We start from the raw sequence: 10212 nt of genomic DNA, 5'->3' as shown, positions 1-10212 counted from the left end.
AAGGCACAATCAAACAGAAGGGTCTTGAGACCGGTCTTGAAAGAAGCAAGGGGGAAGTGAGGCGAAGGGACCGTGGGATGGAATTCCAGAGTGTGGGGGCAGAGAGGCTGAAAGCCCGGCCACCGATGGTAGGGCAGGTCCAGCGGGAGACATGGAGCAGGCGGCCAGAGCCTGATGAACGGAGGGAGCGGGCAGGTTGGTACGGAGTCAGCAGGTCAGAGATTCAGAGGGGAGGGTGCTACCAACTGAACCAGACTGACACACAACTCTTGACTAACTTTAAAAAGGTCTGTTGAAAGTTCCCAGCTTATCTGTTAGATAGCCTGCAGTGGAGCTAGCCCAACGCAATTCACATTTATCATGTTTAATACTGCAGCGGCTGTGAATCACGCAACTTCTGATACCATCTACTTTAGGCAGAGCTCCAACATTCATAATGTACCAGTCCCCATTTAGGCCCACGTTTGGTGGTTTATCTCCCGCCTCATTTACTAGTAATGCTGCACTAATCATAAAATCAGAGATTTACAGTGCAGAAGGAGACCATTGGGCCCATCCGCTCTCAAAGCAAGTTGTTTATTCAATCTCACTGCGCTGCCTTATGCTTCTTCAAGTCTTTATCCTTCATATACCTATCTACTATCTTCTTGAATAACACAATGGACTATGTCTCTACCATGTTCCTTGGCAGGGCATTCCACTTTCCAACAACTATCTGAGTGAAAAAATTATCCGAATTACTATTGCCCAAACAGTTTCAAATAGTAATAGAAACTGTTCTAAGAATTGAAACAAAGTACAGTGGGTTTTTCTGGAGCTATTTCTAACAATATTGACTGGACTGGTGTATTCATTTTCTGCAGACACAATCTTTGGCGTTCTCTACATGCAATTGGAGACCTTTCTCTTGTGTGGAAACAGTTTTTAATATAGTTTTGTTCTTATACATTGTGATACGATAACCATGTTATTATAATAATAATCCTTGCATTTGATATTGTGTCTTATTATGTCTTTGAGACGTGTCAAAGTGCTTCACAAAATATACTGTAAAGTGAATTGACTGTATTTTGTGGGCAAACCAGGAGAGCCAATTGCATAGCAGTGTCGCATAAACTATCGTGGATTGTGACAAACAATCACTGATTTTTATTCTTATTTATTTATGATGGGATTATTACCCCCGGAAAACCTGATCCGACATTCATCTAACAACCAGGTTCCTACTTACTACTAGGTGAACAAAGGCGTGAGGAGTAAGGAATCTTGACCAAGGTTTCGCCCTGCCCAGAAATCGAACCCGGGTCCTCTCGCTTGTGAGGCGAGTGCTCTAACCAATAACCAATACAGGAATTGATTATTCTATGAGAAAGAAAGAAATATGGCAAAATCAAAATCAATGCTGTAATTTGCAAATGGACCAAACACAGCAATAACAACAAACAACAAATTACATCTGTATAGCTGCTTTCACACCGGGAGGACAAGGCACTGAATCAAGGGTTTGGATGCATTACAAACGCTACATAGTGTATTATTTGTATTATGTTTCTGAGAGACATACACTACATAGTTTTTACAGCTACCTGTAATATTCTTTGGTCACCAATAGAACTTGCCTTGCTCTTAAATATCATGATTGTGCAACGCACCAGGATATATGTACCAGAATGCTGCAGAAGCCATACAGTTCCAAATAGAAGTGAATTTATGGGCTTATCAGACTGAGCTCAGGTGCATTTAATACATACGATTACACTCTCCGGTTGTTGGCAAATTTACCATTGTTTGGTGCAGATCATACGGAATGGGAAATCCTATTATACACACACTCACTCACTGATTAGTAAACTTCATTACAACAGGGGAATAACTCCCAGAATGTGCAAGTGTTGAGGAAAGGATTATAAAGCGAGTCTGAGCACTGGAATCAAATCTAACCAGGCTCATGGGTTAAAAGTCTGTGTACCAGCCCCAAACCGTTTGTAAAGAATTAGAATTAATTTAGGAATTCTACTCAAAACCAACCGCAATAATAATAATATTCCTTGTATTGATACAGAATTGATATTAATATCAATTAATATTGATGCTGGAATCTTCTGGTTTAGTTAACTGTTAAGTTAAGTTGACTCCAGTTAAGTTAAGTTAACTGGAGTCCTGTAGCTCAGTGGTTAGAGTACTCACCTTGCAAGCGAGACACCTGGGTTCAATTCCAGGCAGGGCGAAACCTTGGGTAAGTTTCCTTACTCCACACACCTAATAATAATCCCTCCAAAAAACAAAACAGTAATAAATTGGTCATTTTCAATCCATGACTGTTTGTGGGACATTGCTGTGCGCAATTGGCTGCCACGTTTCACCCACAAATATATACGGTCAATTCACTTTACAGTATATTCTGTAAAGCGCTTTGAAACGTCTAGAAGTGGTGAAAACCACTATATCAAATGCAAGGATTATTATTATTATTACAGCATCTTTTACATCAGGAGGACCTCTCAAAGTGAGTCACAGAATATATTGTAAAGTGTTGTGACTGTGTATTCGTCTGTGAACACGACAACCTTTACCAACTGAGCCTGGCTGCCACATCCAAGTGATGTAATGTTGGAAATGTTACTTACCCTAATGCCTATTGCCTATCTGAAGTTGGAGTTATGGCCGCTTGTTAGACAGACTAGAGTGATTTTTTATTATGTCCTTACTCTATTGCTCCATGTTCACTTTTGGCACAGAATAACACGTATTCCTTCCCCCACAATGACATCTGTCATGCTGATGATCAAATTCACTTCACTTAAATAAAAAGATACAGGACTATTATAATTTGTATGGAAAGAGTTAGATTAGAAGATCAGCCATGATTGAATGGCGGGGCAGGCTCGAAGGGCCGAATGGTCTACTCCTGGTCCTACATGTTATGTTATGTTAAGAGTTAAAAAGGAGAAGCTTATATCATTTGTACTTGCTCTCTGCGCTATACCCCTAAACATGGTAATCTGATGCTTGGTGTACACATAATATACAATATATATTCTGTGAAGCACTTTGAGACGTTTCAACAACGTGATAAGACACTATCAAATGCAAGGATTATTATTATCACAAAAGAACCACCAGCCAGTCAGATATTTCCTATTGTCCCTTCAACACCAGGCTCTATTTACTTAGTTGGAGAAAGAAGTTGCTCAGCTCTCAACTCTCAATTCACTTTGATCAAAACAAACAGTTCCCAGCGGGTAACTTCCCATGTTGTGCTGTCGCTCGATGCGGCATTTCTGTTCTTCCTGGTGTCAAAATGTTTTAATGCTAAGTGGTAACAAAGGTTGCTGTGGGTTACAACCCTACTGATCAACCTCCACTTTGCTCCCACTGTTTTTTGATTGCTGATTTTACTCCAACCTGTGATCGCAGGCTTGCCCGTATTTCATTTTGATGGCCTTTTAACAACCAATTGACTTTTATTGCCTTCATCTCTGTGCTGACAGCAAGTTTGCACAAGTTTCCCCAGATATTCTTCATTTCTCGTAAGACTCATGTTCTGCCGCATTCTCTTTCAATTTCTTCACAATGATTATTTTGGATTCATATCTGTTGGGGCTGATTTTCAGCAAAAGCACCTTTGAAAGAAATCGTTGAGGCTGAAATTATCTGTGCTTGGATTACATATACAGCCATTTCTGTGAGAATAGAGAAACAAAGGTTCTCTCAATGCTGAGGCATATTTCACTTGGAGCATTATCAGTTCATTGTTTGCACAGGCACGTATGTTTCCATGAAATCAGATAATCACTTCAACCTGCTTCAAAGATATTCCCTCTGCCTGACAACGCTTATCAAATATATATACAATTAATTAAGGCAGGAAAATATGTGTCGCAAGCCTGGCGGCCCTTGAAATGGTAAATTAGATGGAGGCGACATCAGACTATTTGACTGAAGAGTGCTGGAGCTGTCACGTTTCCCTGTTTCTTCATTGATTTATTGCCGAGCATTACACTAAAATCTGTTTTTCTTGATCCTTAAAAAAAGTAAGATCTTAAGTGACAGTTTTCAAAAGGCAAAACACTGCAGATGCTGGAAATCTAAAATAAAAACAGAAGTTGCTGGGAACACTCAGCAGGTCAGGCAGCATCTATGGAGAGAGGAATGTGGGTTAACGCTTCAGTTTGGTGAACTTTCGTCAGAATTGGGGGATGTTGGAAGGGAGCAGATTATAAGTACAAACAGAGAAAGGGGCAGAGAAACAACAGCAACAGTTTGCATTTATATAGCGCCCTTTACATGGGGTAGCGTCCTGGAGTATTTAAAGAAAGACCAAGGAAAAAATTAGGTGGAGGACAGTAGATGATGAAATCAGAGGTGTTGAGGATGCAAGACAAAAGGCAATAGTGGGAGATTGTAGAAAGAAAATATGTGTCTGAGATCCAGAGGATGTGTGAATGGCTATAGAAGAGGGGGAGGATGGAAGGTAATGCTGAGAGGTAAGGCTGAGAGCTGTGTTTAAGGTCTGAAGTGGTTAAAATCAATGTTGAGGCCAGAAGCTGTAAGGTGCCTAGGAGGTAGATGAAATGCTGTTCCTTGAACTTGTGTTGTGCCTCATTGGAACAGCATAGTATGCATGGGCAGAGAGGTCAGAGTGGGAGTGGGAAGCAGAATTAGAGTGGCAAGCGACCAGAAGCTCAGGTTTGCACGTGCGGTGGGAACGGAGGTGTTCGGCAAAGCGATCACCCAATTGTATGTACCCCAAACAGTGTGTATCCACTCTGACCTCCTATCCTGCTCCAATGAAACGCAATGTAAGCTCAAAGAACAGCACTTTATCTATTTCCTAAGCACCTTACAGCCCTCTGGCCTCAATATTGATTTGAACCACTTTAGACTTTAAAGACAGCTCTTAGAGCTGCATTTCTTGAAAATAAACATCTAAACATCTGCTTTCCCAGCACTCCCAATGACTTGTGTTAAAAGTATGAGATAGTTTGGTAAGCTGTGTGCAGCACTTTTTATTGCAGAGTAACACATTGGGAAGAACTTGCTGCTGTTGTTGCACATTCAGTATTGCTCGACCATTGATCAGAATCTTTGATTTAAAGAATCACGTTAGTAATGTCAGCCACATTTTCCAAACCAAAAAACAATAGCTTAGATTTTTATAGTGCCTTTCATGCGGGATAGAGTCAAGGAGTGCTGAATAAGGGCAGGAATGTTGGACCGGGGAGAAAGCGGAGGTGACCCCAAGCAATCAATGATTTTTACTGGAATAATATTTCTGAAAGTGCAGTGTTTTAGGAACATAATAATGCACAAGATTAGAAAAGATCTTTGCAGTCCATCTGGTCTGTCCCAAAGTAAAAATAAAATGTTTATGTTGTCTCTTGTACCCCTTTGTTAATAATAATCTTGCATTTGATATTGCGCCTTATCAAGTCTTTGAGAACTCTCGAAGCGCTTCACAGAATATACTGCAAAGTGAATTGACTGTATATATTTTGTGGGCGAAAAGCTGCAGCCAATTGCACACAACAGTGTCCAACAAACAGTCGTGGATTGAAGTGACTTACTCCCAGTATTTGCTGACAGGCTCTGCATCCATTGCAACGGTAGTCTATTCCACACATTTACTCCTGTGTAAAGTAATTAAATCTGGTCTGCTCACCTTTCCTCTTCGGAGTTTGCGTCTGTGTTCCCTTATTGTAGGATTTGCAATGAGGTTAAATACAATATATTAGGCTAATTTTATCTTTTCCTTGCAGTACTTTGAATCTTCATTCAGATCTCTGCTTAGCCTTCTCTTCTCCACTGTTTGTTAACATTCCCAGCTTCCTTAGATAGTTTTTCTTCATAACTCAATGCCCAATTTTAGCTAGTTGTATCATTGTATCAATTTAGTTGCCCCTCACTGTGCTGCTTCCAATGTTTAGATGCTTGCACAGTATTGTAAAACAGAGACCACATTGTGCAGTATTCTAGGTGGGGCTGGCTCAGTGCTCTGTACAAGTTCATAAGGTGCCTGAGTAAATTAAGCGTTGAATTATTAAAATTATATAGTATTAGTTGATGAGATGAACTTGCCTAATGCAACTCTGAATCTGTAAATAAGAGGAGCACAGTTACTTGCTCCTGGCAGGCAGCAATGTAGTTATAGAATTTGCTGGGAACATGCAGCAGATCAGGCAGCATCTATGGAGAGAGGAAAATGAGTTAACGTTTCAGGTCGATAACCTTTCATTAGAGTTCTGAGTTCTGACATGAATTGAGTTCTGATGAAAGATTATCGACCTGAATCGTTAACTCATTTTCCTCTCTCCATAGACCCTACCTGACCTGCTGAATGTTCCCAGCGACTTCTGTTTTTATTTCAAATTTCCAGCATCTGCAGTATTTTGCCTTTTGTAATTACAATTTGCCACTACAGGCAATGATGGAAGAAAATACTTTTAGACAAAAAAAATGTGTGTTTATATAGTGCCCAACCTACAAGTTAATGTCTTGGAGCGCTTCACAAAAACAGAGTTGGATAGTCGTCAGAATAGTCGTAACTATTATACCTGTTACTGTAAATATAACTAAAACAAAAGCCTCATTTCACTGTTCAAATACAAATTGCTGTTAGATGCTGTTGGATTATTAGTATTCACAGTTTTCAGAGCTTTTTATTCTCACAAGCTGTGAAATATTCGGTGGGAAATTTAATAATTTGGTACTTATCAGTTCACATACCTCATAATCCTGCTTTATTGAATTCTAAGTGAAAACATGCACTGTAAATTGATGCCTTCTGTCCAGACTTTGCAACTTAATTTTGCTACAGATTTTTTAATCATTGACAGGCAGTGGGTGCAGGAAAATGTCAATTTCCCTGGGCCAGCAATATTTGTTTTGAAAAGGTTTTCAGATTTATTTTGGTCAGCCAGGTATCCAATACATGAGGAAGCCCATCACTATGCCTAGGTATATCCAAAACAGACAGAGGTCCACATAAACATGCCACCTAAACGTGAAAATTTACAAAATTACATAAGCAGGGTACATCCCTCTAGGGAGAGAGGGAGCATTCCATTCTAGGCGCGAAACAATTTCCATGTGTAGGTGGCATACATAAGTGGAACTCGCAGTCTGGTTTGGATACTGTTAAGCACAGTGATAGGTTTCCACATGTTCAGACAGACTGCTGCTGGAGATTAATCACCTAAAATTGTACAGTAAATTCACTTTACAGTATATTCTGTGAAGCGCTTTGAGATGTCTCAAGGACGCTAGATTAAATGCAAGGATTATTATAGCTTGCCATTGAGAGTACTGTTTGACAAGCTTCCAACGGTTTATCCAGCTAGGACCACCCTACCCATTAGAGTTTTGGTTTGCAGGTTAACAAAAGTGAATCCTTATCCCCATTAAAAGTTTTCAGATGTCACACTATGCTGTTGAAACAAACACTCGTATCATAGTTATGAAGCTGACTGATGTTTCACTATAGAGGAGGGAAGGTCCCTCAGGTTGCTATATGAACCTATTTTAAGCCTGTTACAGAATGATAGAGGCAGTGTGTTATTTAATTCATTGGTTAGCTGGAAATGATGTATGATGCATCTTAAAAGAAGTAAAGGGAAGCACTAATTATAAATAACATCAATAAAGGGTTAAAAATCTTAAAAGTTTCTGGCACCAAAATTTCTCATGTTCATAGGTAGGTGAAAGCCACTATACAAATGCAATTTGTTTGTTTGTTTGTTTGTTCAGCATTTAAAGTAGTAAATTAATTTGGAGAGTGATATTCCTTAGTTCTCTCAGCACTTGGAGGACACACCAAAGTAAGACTGAAGTTAAGACTATTTTTCAAGATTGCACATGATCTTATTAAAGTTTAAGTCAATGAAAATTGAACCCATTGAACTTAATGAACCTAAACTATCGACATTTTTAAGCATTCTTGTACTAGATTGATAATACTAGAGATCCTATTAACATATTGCCAGTTAAAAAATACTATCCCTTTACTGCTAGGTGGAGTCCTGTAGCTCAGTGGTTAGAGCACTCGCTTTGCAAGCGAGAGACCTGAGTTCAATTCAAGGCAGGGCGAAACCTTGGGCAAGTTTCCTTACTCCACACGCCTAATAATAATCCCTCCAAAAAAAAAACAATAAGAAATTGGTCATTTTCAATCTACGACTGTTTGTGGGACATTGCTGTGCGCAATTGGCTGCCGCGTTCGCCCACAAATATACAGTCAATTCACTTTACAGTGTGTTCTGTGAAGCGCTTTGGGACGTCCTCCCAACGTGAAAAGCGCTATATCAAAATGCAAGGATTATTATTATTATTAGGTGGGTCAGACAGTACTTTAATGGCAATTAACACTCTGTGTTGCTGCATAACTGTGACCGTATGTCTCTGCATTCATTAAGATTTTTAATACAGTGCATATAACAGAGGATAATTTATTTTGCCACAGCACAAACCTGTGCATATGGTACAATATATCGGAATGACTGCATTGCCTCACGCCTCCCTTAACAAATAGCATTTTTAAACAGCTTCAGACTTTACCCTTTTTCACAAGATTACCACCTCTTCCTCCACCTCCTGCCCTTATGCTCCACTTGGCTGCCTACAGTGCTGTCATGGTACAGCTCCATAAGTGTTTTTGTGGCCCTGTTCCTAGGTTACCAGTGGATTTATACTGAAGGACATCCTGAGCCCCAGGTCTGCCCTACACAGAAGCTTGATCCCAGGTCACTGTTCTCAAACCTCCCGTGCTCAGCTGTTTCCCACTCTGTATTCTAGTAAAAGCTTCATTGTTTTCGTTTTTGCCCGGCATCATTATTAATATTAAACAAAGAGGGGTGCAGGTGCAGTATTGCAATGTAAACCCATAAAGGAACAAGGCTTTTGTCTGTTCTCAGCTCAGATCAGACACACAGTGCAAATCACTGGTCTTTAATATTCAAAAATAACAGTACGAAGGATTGAGATAATTGTCTTTTTTCAGCAACAAGTGCTTTTCCTCCCTCACAATTTACAGTTGTCAAAATCTTTACCAAATGTTGTCAATGTGCTTGGATTTTTATTTTCAAATGTCTAGTCTAAATCTGTTCTTATTTCTCTGAAAAAGTCATAACTATTGTGATGCTGGGTTCTGCCAATAGTTTTTTTGTGGATTTGCTGGTTTAAAATGTCACAAATCTGAACTTGCACTTTTCTGGACTGTGCAACCATTCTGGTCAGGGACAATTTTATGAGATATTAATGGAGTCCTTTGACCAACCCTCCTCCTCATCCTTGTTGCCAAAACCCTGATCAATGCCTTTGTCACCTGAAAGATTGATTCTCCGCACCGATCTCTTTACCTTCCATTCTATAGAAACCTTGATTGATCCAGAAGTCTGGAGCTTGAATTCGTTCCCAGCACAAGCTCTGTACACCCATTACTCCCCAGCTCCACAACTTCCAGAGTCTCTGCTGATCAAATTTAGGATTCTTGACTTATTTTTCAAATCCCTCCATCAGGCCTTATCCTGATCTTCTCCCTATGCAACCTTCTGCACCCCCATATTACAGCCCTCAGCCTCTTCCAACTCTCGTTTATTGCTCTCTTTTCTCCACCATTGAAGGCTTCAGCTGTTCGTGTTTTCTGGACCTAGTTTTCAAAGCCACTTATTTTGCTACATCACTTGCTGCCTTCATAAACCTTATAAAATCATATCTCCTTGACCATGCCTCTTTGGTCAATAACTTTAATCGCTCGTGTCCAAACATGGTGTATGCTACTACATCTCTGAATGAATGTGTCAATGACTTGGAGCAGTCCTATTAAGCCTTCATTGTGCTTTCAAAAGACCTTGGTGCTTGGTTTGCATTTCTGACTGCTCGTCCAGCAGTCAGAAATGCAATGAATATCACAAGAGTGAGAGTGGAGTTACCCCATCAGAAGCCCTGCCTGCCTGTTCAGTTGGATGTTAAAAATGCCATTACAATATTTGAAAAGAAAAAATGCCCCAAACCAATGATCCCTCAGATTAAAATTGATCATTCATTGCTGTGTGCAAATTGGCTGTCGCATTTTCCTTTAAGTACACAGTCACTTCACTTTACATTATCTACCTATGATGCGCTTTGAGATGTTTTGAATGTATAGGTGCTATATCAAATGTATTGTAATTTTTGATACAAATAATTTAAATTGTTTAATAAATGCAATAGTGAAAT

This window comes from Callorhinchus milii, unplaced genomic scaffold (assembly GCF_018977255.1).
Source record: "Callorhinchus milii isolate IMCB2004 unplaced genomic scaffold, IMCB_Cmil_1.0 Scaffold2, whole genome shotgun sequence".
Taxonomy (NCBI): domain Eukaryota; kingdom Metazoa; phylum Chordata; class Chondrichthyes; order Chimaeriformes; family Callorhinchidae; genus Callorhinchus; species Callorhinchus milii.
The sequence above is the reverse complement of the archived record's forward strand: the minus strand, read 5'-3'. Positions refer to the sequence as shown.